We start from the raw sequence: 16,573 nt of genomic DNA on the forward strand, positions 1-16,573 counted from the left end.
CACAGTGATGAGAGATGTTTCTAATGTTGTATTCATTTCCTTGGTGTAAAATGTGCCCTTTCTCCACCATTAAATTAAATCAGACAAGTATTTGGCAGAAGTCACAGGGTGCAAAAGTACAAAAATTGCCAATTTCTCTGTAGGTAGCTGAAACGACTCTGAACAGAGCACCAACATGATCAACTCCGTCACAACATGCAGGCCTTCCTAACGTAATGTTTCTCCAAAACTAAAGACGGTTAAAGGAGGAGAAAAATATGTTATTCTGTATACTCACAATATACATATAAAAAAATCTTTGTGCTGCACTTCAACAGCCATTATGAGAGAAGCGTTGTAGAAAACAAGATTGGGATTCACCTAATTGCCTGTGGAGTAGACAGCCTGCAATATAGATACCTGCCTCCGAACTAATCACCCTCTGGTCCTTTTGTGGTCAACAGAGAAACATAGATGCTTGGGGGAGTGATTTATCTCTTCCTAAAGTAGATGTCTAAGAAAGGTCAAATAAATTGCATCCCAAAAGTGCCTATTTCTCTCCGCTGACCATAAAGGTTGAAGAGTGACTAGTTGAGATGTAAATTAATACACCATAGGCATGCAAGCTTGTGGGTTAGTGGGGAGGTGGAGGATGCTCAAGTGCACCCCTATACCCCATCTGCCACAGCAGAAACGTCTGCAGAATAAAGACAGATAACTCCTCCTCTTCCCCAAAGACAGGTTTCCAGGTTTTCATCAGATGAGATATTTTTGGTTCAAGGTATTTTGCATACATCAGCTGAAATGGTGTTGTATGCCCAGACCTGCCCCACAATATCATGTCAGATAGATAAACTTTTTTTTGCATGTGCTGCTACAAAGAAGAATCTCACACGGTTTTGGATCCCAGCAGCTCCAGCAAGCCTGATTTACAGCACTAGTGAAGACTTCTTGGAGCCACAAGCAGCTTGACTGGATCCCAGTTACCATTTTACAAGGTATGTCTTGTCAAAATGGTTTGGAGGTCAACTACTGATCCTAGCTGACCTTTAAGTGTGACTGCAAATTAACTTCAGTAGCACATCTTTTATGTAGCAAATTCTCTTTAAGATCCCTTGGGGGACTGACATGGGACCCACTTTTCTCCTTCTGGAAAGCAGATTGAAATATAAAAAGCAACAGAATTGTACATATTACTTTTACCCAAAATTCTCACTTCTCATTAGCTTCCCTATAGCTTATCCTTTTAAAAACCCACATAGTAATGTACCTGGCTTACCTGTGATTTCTTTGCTCTTCTCAATAACTGCTTTCAGGATAATCAAATTATGAGATGATTTCTAATGAATGCTCATATGCTTAATTGAAAATAGAAACAATCATGAGAATGGCTTTACCTGAAGTCACTGTGCTTGATTTCATTATCCTTGAGTTTATATTTTTCATGTTTGATCCCAGAAACATCAGCTTAAAAACAGGTACTTCAAGTTCAGATGACCTCAGAAAAAGGCAATTTTTAAATGCAAAAGAAAAGCCAAAATATGTTCATATCTGTTAGCATGTGCTCTTATTATAAAGTAATTTTAAAAATACAACTAGATCAGGCTGACTATCCCTGCATCAAAAATCAGTGGGTACTATGGTCACATTACAAGCAACAAAGCTGAGCTTGGTGATTTATGATAATGTCACTAAAACCTCTTGATATATTTAGCAAGTGGTAATGGTAAAGGTTATAATTCCTTTGAGGGACAGTAGTGATGAAATAAACCACAAGGGTCAAGTGGATTATGACCTCGTGAAAACTCAAATAATGGAGATGGAGCTTTATAAACTTCCTTATAATAGATAACGCCTTAACCAATTTTAAAGCTGCTTAGTACTCAATTCAGACTTGCCACGGGCTTCCTACTGCCTATATATTATTAGAGGAAAAACTGAAAATTACTTCCGTCACCACGAATCTTGCATCTGCTCAGAACCCCCATTTCAGGTGCGACAGGCACTCCTGCCACGCTCCAAAAGTTCACAACAGACAATGTGTGTGCACCCGTCTGTCAGTTCTCCCCACCCAGCAACTGCAGTGTGGGTGCTTACATAGAATTTGTGATTCCAATTTAAAGCTTGCAATGCATCCTGGATTGTTACACTAATAATCACACCTGGCAACATTAATTTTGCTACTGTATAGTGTTGTCACAGGATCAAAGTGTTTCTATGAGATCAAGTAATAGGGCAAGATGAATGATACTGCCAACTGGTTCACATGGTTTGCAAAAGGAAAGAGTAACAGCCCATTGGTATGCTTTTCAGCACAGGCAATACATAAAGTTCATGCAAACCCTCTCTATACAATTACCTTAGCCACCTGAGTTTAGAACAAAGCTTATATGGGAGTTCAGAAGTGCCACGTGCCTGAATTCGTGTTGAGATTCAGGTGGAGGTGGAGGAACCCGACAGGCAAATGGCGACTATCCTGATCTACCTGAATAGGTTTTCCTGCATGAACACTGTGAAAACAGTAAATGGGATCAGTCCCGTAAAGAATTATGTCCATGAGTCACTAAGGTCACTTACGTACATACCTTGGACTCCTTTGTTTGCATTCTTGCTGTAGTTTGCCTCCTTCGTGTCAGCCCACCTCACCAGAGCAACTTTTTCCCCTTGGCATTGCATCAAGATACAAACTATCGAACAGGCAAATTCAGGAGAAACCGCATGGATAAAGGGGCCATGCTGAGGCACACCTGTACAGCTTTATAAACTAACACATCGAAACAATGCCTCTGTCAGAAACACAGAGAAGTGTTTGAGGCCAAGCTTTCCCAACTTCAAAGACATGGAGGAAGAGGAGGAGGCAAGAAGACAAAGTAATGCTTGCCCACTTGTGCAACAGCACTGGCGATGGCAGGCCTAGGAGAGCATCAGTCTGAGATGTGAACGGGACAATCAGCTTCCATTGACAGAGGGATTTTTGATTGATTTTAAATTAAGGTCACTGTCCCCAGGCCACAACTAGATTTGATTATTTCTGTCACATTTTAGAAACTTGTTTGCAACCAGTGACTCTCTTCAGTGACTCCGGGCATAATGATGGTTTTTCCAGTGGGCTTTGACACTTCCAACTTCCACAAATTGCCATGCGTTGGTACGGCATTGCCACTCTCCCACTGAAATGAGCAAATATCTTCTTCAAGAACTGAATTTTGAACAACAGGTTTACACTCTTAAGAGCTTATGACATCAGCACCAATGTCATCCTCTCCACTCCTTCCCAAGAGCATAAAACGACAGGCTGCTGATTTCATACCTGTGCATATTCCATTCCATGCGAGATGTCACACAGTCCACACGTGCCTTAATGAATACATTTGACAACATCCTTTCCAGTTCTGGACGGAAAGGTGGTAACGTAATCCAAGCACTCATGTGACAGCTGACAGTCCTGAAACAGTAGCTACTACATCCTTCCAAACTGGAACCTTTTTCCACTCTTAAATACAACAGTTTAAAGACAGTTTTGCTATTGCACATTTGAGTGACCACCTCCTCCTCACGCTCCCAACCGCTGGCCCAAGCCACTCACTTGGTGGCCAGCATTCCCAGCTGCCTCTGTGCTTGCTTACAGGACTCCTCCACCTCACCATCCTGATACCTTCCAGAAAGCCACTCGTCCCTTTTAGTACTCAATTCTACACAGTACAGGTGCCACGAAAGCTGTGGGCAGCACAAAATTAACCCAGATATGTAATTAAATCTGAGAGGTATATCCACTGCTGGCAGGTAAACAGTGGACGCCTAGGGGAGAGTATTAGCACAGAGCAAGCCCAGCCATGAACCATTTGTGGTGGAGGGACTTTTCTCCACCAGCTGTGATTTGGCCGCCCTCTGTGGCTTTCTCTTCTGTAAGTCTGTCCATTCTCCCCTCAGAACAACATCAACTGCCCACTCTCAGGTAGTCAAAAGGCAAGGGGCTCCGCAGTTGTGTTTGCGTGAAGAGTTACCTCTGTTCAGTCGGGTGAAGCAGCCGCCTGCTACCTTCATTTTGTGGCCTCTGCTTCTTGAGCTGGAAGTGATGGCCAGCAGTCCCTCCTCACTCTATCCATACTGCTCGTGAGTTGAGGAATCTCTATCCCAGGTGCCTCTTGCCAGGCTGCATGTACCCAAATGGAAAGCCATTTCACTGCCAGTCTCCTCTGAACCTTTTCCAGCTCTACCATGCACTTTTTGAGATGGTGAGGCCAGAGGTACAGCAGTATTCAGGATGCAGATGCACCACAGATTTACAGATCGGTGCAAGGTCTGTTTTCTTTTCATTGCTCTCCTAACAAGTCCTGACATTTGACTCATCTTTTGGCCACGCTGAGCATGGAGCTGACGTTTTCCTTGGGCTCTCAACCTGGGGAAAGTGATGGCCAAAATCTTTCCATGCTGATGAGCAAGAAAGAAATGACCAACTGCCACTGCACGCTTGTGCTGTTTGGAAAAAAAAGAACCCAACCCTTGGAATATCAGTAGTGGATGTTAAATCCCGAGATGCTACAAAATTCACTCTGAGGCAGCTTGACCTAAATTCCTATGGGCGATGAGGAAGCCACATATTTGGAGCATTTGAAAGAAAACTAGACAAATGCCTATAAATTATCCTATGGCGGACATTCCTACTCTCTTTCAGAAGATGGATTAGGCAGATGACCTACTAAGTATTTTTTTTTCTTCTTTCGCTAATTCCTACGATGTCATGAGTGTGCGTGCTTTACCCTTTCTTAAATCATAATCTGTTTGATCCAGCACCAGTCAAAGGTTTTGAAACACCCATTAAACCGCAAGAGGAAATCTCGAGCAGTTTGCTAATATCAACAGAAATCCAGATGGAATTACAATCATCTTTTATGTACATTTGCGGGCATATTATGTAATACTAGCCACGGATTTAGTTTAATGCACCGCACCTTCCAATAAGCTGCTGGCGACACTAATAGCAATTTGAAACCTATGAAAAACTCTTTTGCCCTCGACAAAATCATTGTAAAGCCCAGAGTCTGCTGTCAAGGGGCTTGGGGTATTTGGAGTCTTAGGGGAAAATGGGGATGAGGGAGATCAAGGGTGGAAAAGAGAGAGGAAAAATTACAAAAAAAAAAGAGGGGGAGGGATAAAAAAGGACATCAGAAACATGGTCACTGTGAAATAGCGGCAGAGGAGACAAGGTCAAATCTTCACGCAGGGAGCAAAAACTCCATGACATCTCCTAAAATCCATGAGATCACTCCCGGGAATCGGGGTTGTTCCCGAAAAGGCTGGGGTGCCTACCTGGGACCCGGGACCCTCAGTGGTCCCTATCCCACGCAAATCTCGCCGGCGCGCCCCCCCACCACGTGGGGGGGGGAAAGGCGCGCCGGAGGGAGGGCGGAGCGAGCGGTGGTGGGCGTGGCCCGGGCTGGGACAGCCCCGCCCCCGCCTCTCGCCCCGCCCCGCCCCGCCCGGCGCGGGGGGGAGCGGGACGCGGTACCGGGCAGGGCAGGGCGGCGCGTCCCCGGCGGCGGCGGCCGGGGTTGACAGAGTCGGGCGTCGGCTGCGGCCCCCATGGAGCCCAGCTAGGGGCTGCCGCACCCTCCAACGGAGGTAGGTGCCGATAACCCCGGGCGGGCGGAGCGGTGACAGGTTGGCCGGGGCGGCGGCGTTTTGCGGGAACCCCAACCCCCCCCCCCCCATCCCCGCCACACATCGCCTTCCCACTCGCGGCCGCGCTCTGCGGTACCGTGGGGAGGGCGGCGGCGGTTCCCCACCCCCCACCCCCCCCCTCCACTTCGGCCCGTGACTATTGTTTCTCGTGGCGCCGAGCGGGCGCTGCGAGACCCCGGCGGCGGCGGCGGCGGCTTTGTGCGGGTTGTCCCGGCCGTGGGGCTGCGGCCGTGGGGGTGGGGGTGACGGGGACGCACACCGAGGCGGGGAGAGGGACGGGGCGAGACCGTGACCACACGGGCAGAGCCACCCTCCCCTTCCTCCTCCTCCTCCTGCCTGCGCAACTTCTCCAAAATCACGCCCGTGGGTGCGCGGGGAGGAGCGGCGCGTGCCGAGGCGAGGCATCGCTCTTCCCTCCCCACCCCCCCCCAAACCACGGCTCGTGGGTGCTGCCCCACGGGAAACAAAAACGCGGCGGGTCACGGCGGTTTTAAGCTCCCGGGTCCGCGCTCTGGAAGAAGGAGATGAAAAATGTGGGGTGGGTTTCAAGATGGGCGGTAATGGGATGATGTGGGGTCCCCTCGCAGCCGGTCACAAGCGAGGAGGAGGAGGAGGAGGGGGAAGGTTTCCCCTTCCGAAGTTGGGGTGGAAATTCCTCCCGCTGTGGCCCGGCTTCTCGGCGAAAGCTGGCGGGAGGATGAGCTGTCACCTGCAGCCCCCTTCGCGGCTTGTTCTGGATGAGGCTGTCGCGGGGCGTGGGTCATCCGCGCCGGCGTGGCTGCGCTTCGGGCGTGGGTGGCGGTGGCTGTCGTGTCGTGTCGTGTCGTGTCGTGCTCCACAAGTTCTGCATCCCCCAGGGGAGATGCTGCAGGCTGCGAGCGCCCTGTGCGGGAGTTGCAGGGCGGTTATTTGCCTCGCCTCATTTCCCCCCCCCCACCCCTTTTTTTAAGAGATTGGCTGGGCTTGGATTTAGTCGCTGCTGGTGTTTTCTCGCATGCCGTCCTCCATCAGAAGTCTTTTTTAAAAATAATGCTTAAAACGTGGGATTGAAAATACATATATTGCCTAATGGGGACGTATTGTTAAAGGGGAAAGAGTATCTGGTTGCCCGTGAATTCTTAAGGTATTTTCCGTTTAAACTTGATGAAGAAATATTTTTTCTAAGTAACCTTACATGTTGTTTATCACTAGCAAATTGACTTAACATTTAAGGTAAAGATTTCCTCTCAGGTATGCTACTGATAGGAATATTTCAGGCGTAACAGTAGCGTAGGATGAAAAATTGGCACGTTTCCTTTTTTTATTTCTTTAATATGTAAATTTGGAGAAGCCTTTCCTTCCTTTTCATGACTCTACGAGTGGTCCTGGTTAACCAGCTGTAACCACGGTGAGGACTTAGTCTGGCGGGCTGCTGACAGCCTGGACACTTTCCTGCCCAGCTCGGCTAGAGCAGCCTCTTCAATTAATGCACCCTCAGTATTTCGTCCTTGGCGTCTTTGATGAATTTTGTAGCGTTTCTGTGATAAGCTCCAATGGGAGTGTCGTGGAGACGCTGAAATCTCTTTCACCTTCAGAGATGATTGAAGCCAAATTTGAAGAGGGGATAACTGCTCGAATTAACTGGAGAGTGATGCTGAGTTTCTGTGTATATGTTAAGTTCAGCCAGAGCTATCCAGGTCAGACTGGGAATCACCCCAGGGATGGGTTTTGCAGGGTCCCGATCGCTTCCTACCACAAACGCAAGTGATAAGCTTTTGCAACGCGCGTGGGTTGCACTGCAAGCACGGGCTCGAGGACGGAGCCCATCGTGTAGCGGGCATGACGTGTGCGATGAGCAGGTCGTGCTGAACACGCTACAACTTCGGGAAGCTGGTGCTTGCTGTGCAGAGCCTGCAGCGGTGTGAATTACAGGGAAAAAATGCGTTTGGATGTAACAAAGGCGGCTGGCTCATCTCCTGCGTGAGGAACTAGTTTTTTTAGAAAATCTGGCTCCCGTTTCTGCCGCTGCCACAAATTGCCGGTGTAGCTTTGGGCAAATCATTTAATGCTTCCCTGCCTCCTGTCTCCTCATCTTTGCCCATGTCCCACCAAGGGCTTGCCTATGCAGGGCTGTCAGTTCAGAGCCTAACTCAAACCCTTTACCTTCCCCAGCTGCCTCGCGCACAGCAGCCCGAAGCCCGCCATAGGTGGTACCTAGCTGCTCTGAGGGGCTGCGGTTTCAAACGCTGCTGCTGGAGCCAATAATACAGACGTAGCAGCCTCACAGCGATTCATCAACCTCTAATCCTATCCCTCTTCTAATCCAGTCATTCTCTGCGGCTAATCAAATCGCCCGGCATCGCTGGAGCGGTGTTTGGCTGTGTGCTCGCCCTCGTGTCAGCTAGCCTATGCCAAGGCAGGGGAGGTGGGCTGGGTATCACCAGCTCTTCAGGACAGAGACCGTCTGTCACTTGAGGTTTGTAAAATCTGTGGCACGAGAGAGGCCTGGTGTGACTTTGAAATACAAATCATAGCTAGAGGGTAAATTGCAACAACATCACAGAAAAATGGCCAGAAAATGGCACCTCGGGCGTTCCTACGCAGCCAGCTGTGTGCATGTCAGGAGGGAACGGAGGTGGAAGGGTGCAGCTCCCTTGGCGTTACAACAGCATTCTTATTTTAGCATGGAAGACAGCCAAAGATAAGGAGTGGTTGTCATCCGGCTGGTTGGAGGACTCAAAAAAAAAAAAAAAAAAAAAAAAAAAAAAAAAAAAAAGGAAAAAAAAAAAAGAAAAAGAAAAGCTGTATGGAAACAGAAATATTTTGATATAGGTACTAAAGAGAGAAAAAAAAAGCAGATAACCTTGCAAGTGATGGACTAGGCACATAAAGCTGGCAGTACAAGATTTCTCCCATAAAATCCAGAATGATCCTAATTAAGCCCAGACCCTGTTAAATGACACATGGCTTTATTTATTTCAGATGTTTCTAGGTCCTAGAGATGGGGCCAAATGTGAAGAGTTTGATGTGGCAGATAGTTTAACCCCAATTACTTCTACATAAATCACGTGATTGTTACAGGAGCTGAGTACATCTGATGGGTGCCCCAGAGCTACTGATTAAAAAAAAAAAAATAAAAAAATCCCCTGAAAAGTCTCCGAGGGTTTGGGCGAGAGGAGTGGCCATCCTCTCCACGGGAGGATGGGGATGCAGGAGCTGTTGCGGCGCAGCGTGCCCACCGGTCTGTATGCACAGGCAGCTGAAATGGTGGCTTTGTAGAGCAGGCAGTCAGAGAAAGGGAAGCAAAATGGGAGCTGACAAATATTCTTGTTATGAAACTGGAATGGACGAATGATTTATGGGGGAACTTGCCTTTTTTTGGTTTTGGGGTTTTTTGGGGGTTTTTAATTCTATTTTGAGCCATGAGCGGTGCTAGCCACGAACGGCTTGTTCTGAGATCAGGCTGTGCTGGGTCATGCTTCCAGAAACGGCATCTACAGAATAACAGTACAGTAAAACAGTTTTCAGCATTGCTTGGGTTTCATAGACTGTATGGAGGAATAAAAAGTTTTCCTTATTTTTTGTTTAAAGTCCTAGGCCTAAATACTCCCAGCGGGCTCTAGATTTCAGAAAGGCAATGGCTGTATGAGAGGTCCTAGGCTGTGGAGGATCGTTATTAACCTGCCTCGGTTCTCCTCCGGAATTTCTGTTCCTGGGTTTGCAATATTGCCCATCCTTCCCAGGGCACCGAGCAGCTCCGTAAATAGGCCACTCTGTGGAGGAGCTGCTCTGCTGCGTGATTTAATGTTGCTTGTTAGTTCTGGCTTTCCCTTTTTTTTTTCCCCCTCCCTGAAACGTGTCTATCCATGCTATCCTTTAACGTGCAGAGCAGCGCTGTAACATGGGTGGGGTGAGTTCACAGGATCACGTTTGTGGGATTTTGCCAGTCCCGTGGGTGTCCGGGTGTCCTGGGGGACCCCTGCGGCAGCTGCCGCTCCACACTCAAGTGCTGGGTTTCTGGGTTTGAGTGCGAGTGACTGAGCCCCTCTGAGCTGGACCTGTTTCTGTTACCCTCTTATTTTTTGCTAGTTAACAGGTTACGTACTTGTTTGGAAATGCTTCTTTGAGGTGTCAGATGCAGGGCTAAATGTTCTCAGGAATTAACTGAAGAGCCTGGGACAGGTCTTCTGTCCCCTTCACCCTCCTCAGAAAAAAAGCATCCTTCAGGTTTGTGGCATCCAGGTCCCTGTATTGCTTGCACGACCCTCAAAGTGTCTAGGGAGCAGCTGCTATAGCAGAAGGAAGGTGGCTGCTGTTGGCTTGAAGGGCAAGCTGGGCTTAGGTTTGGGTTCCCCCTGCTTTCCCCATGGTCGATGCAAAGATCTCAGACCAAGCCCCAGGACTGACCACGTCCATAAATGTCTTATTACCTTGTTATCTTTCAGCCAGTGATTGTGGGTGAGCTGGCAAGAGAGGTGAAGGAACTTTGCTGCGACACCTCATTGAGCTTCCGTGGGGCTGCTGAGGGCAGGCACCACCCTGAACATCCTAGGCTGTAGCTCCAAATTCAGTTGGTCAGGCTAGTTTTGAAGAGCAATCTCTCCTCCAACGTCTACATGTGCTTTGATCTTAAAATTATTTCTCTGCTTTTATTGTGGCATGGAAACAAAGAGGTGGGAGAAGTGCAGCGGTTACCAGGAGGGCGAAGAGGACAACGGCTCTCGCCTGCACCAGCAGACAGTGTGCTCCTCACAGCAAAGCCAGGTTATTTGGAGGAGTGCAGGTCTTGCATTCCAGCGAGAAATAATTCGTTAATGGCTAAAGAATAATTGCTTTACTCCAAAAAGCCTCTCCAGCTGCATTGCACCAATTGTTCTTTTTCAGCCTCTGAATCCTTAATGACAGTAGCAGCTAATTTCTCTTTTCTGTGTTTTTCTAGCTGCAATGTCCTATTTTCTCTGAGTTGATTGAGAAAATAATAGAAGTCATTACATAGCTACTTGTCACCTTTCAGAGAAGAAAACTTTTCCCTGGTTGAATGGCCAAGTTAGTTACTTGGTGACTGACTCAAACAATAGTGACTTTTTGTAGCTCATCACTTATTCATCTGTGCTTAGTGAATCAACTAATTCGCTAGAGAAGTGTTACTTAACTTATAGTCCATGAATATCAGAAGATGGTGAATAAACTAGTCGCAAGCAGTATGACAGCGGCAGATGTGCATTCTGTTGCATGGAAGCAAAAACCCCAAAATATAGGGTCACGAATGGCAAAGTGAGAAATGTATGTTCATTGCATTTATTTTTTTAAAATAATTTGATTGTCTTTGAAAGCTTATGTGACAGTAGTGCTCAAAATGGTCCTTGGTTTAAAAAAATAATTAGGTGGTCCTTTTAGATGTTTTTATATATATAAAAATAATTAGGGTAAAGAAACGATATTGAGGAGCATTGAACTAGGTGATGCAGAAGGGCAATGAGAATGGAAGATGTGGAAAACTAAGTGAAATGTGAAGTATTTTTGCGTGTGCATGACACACGTCTTTCTGGTTGTTGGTGATGGATCGCTTGCTGTAGAGCTGGATCCACACAAGGCCACTGCAAAGTAAACAGGAAGGGCAACGCGTTGTTTTTTAATCAGGATTTTCCTAACCAAGCAGTCAGGCATCACTGTCTGAATAATAGATGCCCTGATCTCCAGCCTTGGTGGTGGGGCAGGAGATCAGGAGGCAGCCCTCAGCCAGGTCTGCCCTGCAGAAAGGCGGGGGAAGAGGACTGCTTGCGTGGCTGAGCCTTGTTCTCCAAGCTGTGCATTGCTGAGGGGATGCCAAAAGGAAGTAGGAACAGATATATGTTATTGTACTTTTTTTTTTTCCCCCTCCCAAAGCATTGTATACTTCCCAGGGAAGAAAATGAGAAGGATCATTCCTTGTTTGGAAGAATCTTGCCTGTGTTACTGTCTTGGGGAGCTGTCTTTGGGGTCCTCAGAGACAGTTACTGCAGGTGCCAAGCCCATTAGACCCAATATATAAGACGCCTGGCCTTGGGGGAAGAGTTTTCCTCAAGACACATGGCAAAGCGGTTGGACCAGAGGGCTTCACCCCAAAGATCAGAAGAAGCATGGGTCTGCAGCCCTGCAGGGTCTCCTGGTGTGACAGCAAAGGGTCCCTTTGGCACAGGGTACTTTCTACTGGAGAGAGCATGTAGTGTGTAGATATATATAAATATATATATGTTTATATATAAAAATATATATACACACACACAGAGGGAGATGCATGCGTGTGTACTTGCACAAGCGTATCCTAGAAGAAGGAACGCACAGAAGACCGTTGCTGTTGTAGCCATGACATGCTGTTAATTCATCTCTGATCTCTGGGGGGTGGATAGAGTTACTTCTTGCCATTTCACTACAGGAGGACCTATGTATGGTTAGGGTGGATTCACAAGGCTTCTGTGATGGGAGAAACCGGGTTCTGCATTACAGCTCTTCTGCGTTGTGCGTGCACGATATGTGAAAGGGTGTCATTCTCTCATGGGGCTGGTGGTGCCAAGCTCGGTATCTCACATCTCCCCCCACCGTTGTACCTGAGCAGGTGTTCAGTATGCGGAAGACTGGCCACACTCCCGTTGTGCTGGAACCAAAGTAATGTTGGTAGGTGGAAGAAAGCAGTTGCAAGGAGTTCTATTTCCCCGCTTGTTGAGGGAATGTGTCTGCCTTTGGTTTGGGTTTGCCATTTAGGTCCTTAAGTGATTTTTTTGGATGCTGGGGTAGCAGCTGTGTTTAGCCATGAAGCCATTGCTTGTCTTTTAGAATACATTCTGGCTGTCACCATAGCTTTCTGTTTTCTAAAAGGGGTTGTTAAATTGATGGGGGTAGCCCTGGATGCTATCAGATGCTATGGAGAGGGAAGTGAAAGCAGAGTATGGCCGTGCACCATGGATGCCCACATCCATAGCAGGTAACCACCGAGCTGTGCGATGACTGTCCTGGAGGGGACCTAGTACAGCCTCCCACCTGAAACAGTTAAGTCAAAAGACAAGATGGATGCCATTGATCACGAACAGGCTCCAGACAGCTTAGATTTGCTTTGGTTACTGGAGTCTTTGGTCAACGCTCCCGCTTCCTCTTTGCACTCTGGTGGAACTGAAGAGCTCTTTGCTTTGAAGCATGAAGGCCCAAATATTTTGGGACCTAGTGCTTCTGAAACTGCTTCTCTTGAGAAGAGGTGCTGCTGCATTTCCAAGGAGCTGAGGTTCTCAAGCTAGCAGCCTTTTATTTTTAAAAAGGAAGGAGGTGTTTTTATTAGAGTTTCCTGTTTTCAACTCTTTGGTTAAAGGGTATGAAGTGGTCAAGAGGTGGGAGAGTTATCGCTTAGGTCAGGGTTGTCTCTTTGTAGTTTCATACTTGTATACATAGCGCACATATATATGGATTGTTTTCATATTTATATATTTTGGTTTGTGCATTTTTTTCCCATTCTGTTTAAGGCTGCTACTTTAGGGAAGACTAAATAACATTTCCTGTCAGGAATGGTTTAGATATAGCTGGTCCTCCCTGGGGCAGAGGGATGGGTTAGGCGACTTCTCAAGGTCTTTTGCAGGACCTTTTCTGTGGTTCTAGGCAGTTACCCAACAAAAGAAATTCCTAGAAGGTTGTGCTGGTTATGCTGATAGGGTTTTGCTATAGCATTTACCATGGCTGTTTGTTTGAAAGGAAATAATAGCTAATTGTAGCATAGTTACTGCTGCTGCATCAGACAAATGTGTCTTAAAATTAGAGGAAAACAACCGGTGTTACATTTTTAGGCTAGCGTCGTGATATGGCTATGATTAATTTTTCCAGGAGCTTTGTGTTTTTTATATCTGCTTAAGTGTATTAACATTTTAAAAGGTCAAAGGTAAGCTTTAAAATGGATGCCAAATTAAGATGGATGGGAGGAAAATGACGTTTACTTCTTGTTACTGCACATTGTTTGAATTTGACCAAAGGCAAAATCAAAACAAAGAACAACCCTCCCCCCCCATACACACTCACGCACGCATGTGTGCATGCACAGACAGACATGCTTCCACCACCTGTTTTCCTTGCACACCTGGTCCAGGAAAACGATATTCATCTAGGCAAATCATCATCCCAACAAAATCAGTAGTCCAATGTCTTCATTTCCAGGCAGCTTAAGTATCCCTTTGCAAAGTGTCTCATTTAACTAGTGTGAGTGGACCCCGTAAATAAAAGTAGCTAAAATATTTATATTGGGAAAATACGGCTAATGGGAACCATAACTGCGTTATCATTTCCTGCCCTTGCTGAGTTTGAGATGATGATTTCATCGGGGAAGGGACTGTACCCTCATCCCTATTCATACAGTTTCTGGCACACTGAGTCCCTGTGAAAACAGAAAATAAAGTACGGTGGGAGTGATGCCTTTGCTTCCAGTAGGAACGCTGTCCAGTCCCAGCCAAAAGCCAGGCTTTAGCAGAGTGGCTCTGTGAACATACCAGCATACAACTTTGGGTATGGAGAAAGCAGCATAGCTCAAGGGAAGGATTGAATCTGACTTATGTCCATCATTTCTACTCTTGCCCTGAAATGAGGTGATGGGGAGCTAGGCTGGCGATGCACCCTCTGCCTCAGGAATCACAGCCACTCTCTCCTTCGAAGGACCCAGCCTGTTTTTGTGGATATTGTTTCACGAGACAGATTCGCTCCTGTCACTTCATGTCACTTACTAATCCAAGTTTTAAAAAGAAAAAAAAAAAAAGGAAAACCCCTTAAAATTTCATCAAGTCCTCCTTCCCATGGGTGGCTGGCTTTTTATCAGTGAGGGTTCTGTGATTTGGGCTGCCTCCTGCATCAGCTGCTGCTGCCTCAGCCCCGTGCTGTGCCACAAAGCACATCCTGATCTCCTGCAGACGGCAGGGGCTGTGCTGCCCTGGGAAGAGCTACACCAAGCCAGGGGCCATTCTGACTTCAGGTTGTTGTTGTTTTTTTAATAAACAATTGTAAATTGTTACAGCTGTGGAAGACTTGAGGCAGTCGCTTCATCCAGACCTGGGTGCTCGGTGCGGGGGTACTCAGTTCCCTGGGTCCGTGGGCAGTTTCAGCTTCCTCCTTGAGGCACGTGTGACTCTCCCTCCCACCTGAAACCCAACTGAAGTGTTCCCTGAAGCACTGAATAGGGAAGGTGTTTCAGTGCAGGCAGCTGAACCCTCTCTCGCAGGGACAGAGGCAGCCCTGCCTCGGAGAGAGGAGCCTGCATCATGTGGTACCCAGGGTATCGGGGTCACATTTCCCCTGAGGCTTCGCCAATCCTTTTCTTCTGCAGCCCGTGGCCTCATCGCTGTGGATTTAGTAATTTTATCCTTGTCTTTAATTTTTTCAGCAACTTTCCTGAGATCAGGACTGTCTCTTCCGAAAACCAGGCACCAAATGCCATCCTCATTAGCTGCCGGTTCAAAACAGCAGGGGTGTAAGTGAGGTACAGCCTCAGCCCGGTACCAGTGAGGTTATTCAGATGTGTAAGTTGTGGCCAGGCAGCTGATAACTAAGAAAAAGCAATGCTGCTGTTCCCATAGCAGGGGAGAGCAGGAAGATCCCCCTTGGGCTGCCCGAGCTGCGGTCTGCCCAGAGCGGAGCACCACGGCAGGGAGGCCAAGGGCTGGCGGTGGCTGCGAGGGATAAAGCTGCAGTGCTCAGCCCCTGCCCTGCGCAAAGGCCTGAGGTTAGGATAAGGGATGCTCAAATCCTCTCCTCCCTCCTGCAGCAAGGAGTAAGCTCTCCGAAGTGTCCCTTACTGGGTGCTGGAAATGTTTGTCTGGCAAAAAAAGAAGGGAAAAACGTCAAATGCTCAAACGCTTTGTTCCAGCGTGAAAATGTATTTTTCATTTCAAACTGAACGGGTTCCTTCAAGGCTTAGCTGCCCTCCGAATGGAACAAACAGAACGGTTTTATTTTTTCATTTTACCAAAAAAGAAAAAATTATTCTTAAATTGCTCAACCCAAACATTTCTTTTTAAGGGTTTTTTTTTCCCCAGCCTGGCCACCATAGCAAACAATTTCATTATTTGCATAGCGCTAATTGCAGTGATTAAACAAACACAGCAAATGCCGACCCTTCACAGAGCCTCATTGCAACCCCACTGCCAACTCGGTCTGTATTTTGTCAGCGGAGAGGGAGATCGGTGTGGCTTTGTGCTGGAGTGAAAACAAATCATCGACCTCCCCCCCCCCCCAAACTGATACACTGTCAGTTTAGCGCAAGAATAATTTTACCCATCCTCTTGCTGGCAGGCTGAGGGGTATTCACCATATCGTGAACCTGGTACAGTTTAAAAACCATTTGCATTTTGAATGTCTTGTCCAAGTGTTACTCTGAAGTTGCAACCTCTGTTGCTGTTATTAGGATAACGCGTAGGGTTGATGCTCTGTTAGTGATACCAATAGTAACAAAAAGGACTGAGAAGCAAACATCTACGTTTTTTTTTGTTGTTGTTGTTGTTGTGAAGGTGGCAGGTACTCGAAGACAGGGTCAAGGAGAATTTTATCTGGCTGCAGTTCCATCAAATAGGAACAAACAAATTTTTGGACTTTTCTTTAACAGCATTTATTTATAGCAGGTAGCACACAGGCGGCTGCTATTTCTCAGTGTGCTGGAAGCATGTTCTCCAGATGGTGCTTACTGTTTATGCTTTATTCACTTCACTTGAACACAGCAGCACTCTACGCAAAACATGGAAAATTGGAAAATAAAAACAATTATGTTTTTACAAAGTGCCATGTGATATGCTGAAATGTCTTAGTTGACTGATGAGCAATGCTCGGGGGCAGCGGGGGGGATCACGCCTGTCACAGAAACCCTATGCCCGAGTCCCCACGTGAGTAACAGGCATCGCCCCAGCTTGAGAGGGACTCGCCCTTCTCTCCCAAAAAG

At 47.1% G+C, this 16,573-nt stretch overlaps 1 protein-coding gene across 1 annotated transcript in view; it reads left to right on the plus strand.

Moving 5' to 3' along the window:
• Nucleotides 1-5,428: 5,428 nt before the first annotated feature.
• RAI2 (retinoic acid induced 2) overlaps nt 5,429-16,573 on the plus strand; it is a 45,486-nt gene continuing 34,341 nt past the window's right edge. Inside the window, exon 1 of the mRNA XM_075096414.1 lies at nt 5,429-5,601. The gene's annotated coding sequence lies outside the window, so the exon portion shown is untranslated. The remainder of the gene's footprint in view (nt 5,602-16,573) is intronic.

The sequence above is a fragment of the Phalacrocorax aristotelis genome, chromosome 1 (assembly GCF_949628215.1).
Source record: "Phalacrocorax aristotelis chromosome 1, bGulAri2.1, whole genome shotgun sequence".
Classification (NCBI taxonomy): Eukaryota; Metazoa; Chordata; class Aves; order Suliformes; family Phalacrocoracidae; genus Phalacrocorax; species Phalacrocorax aristotelis.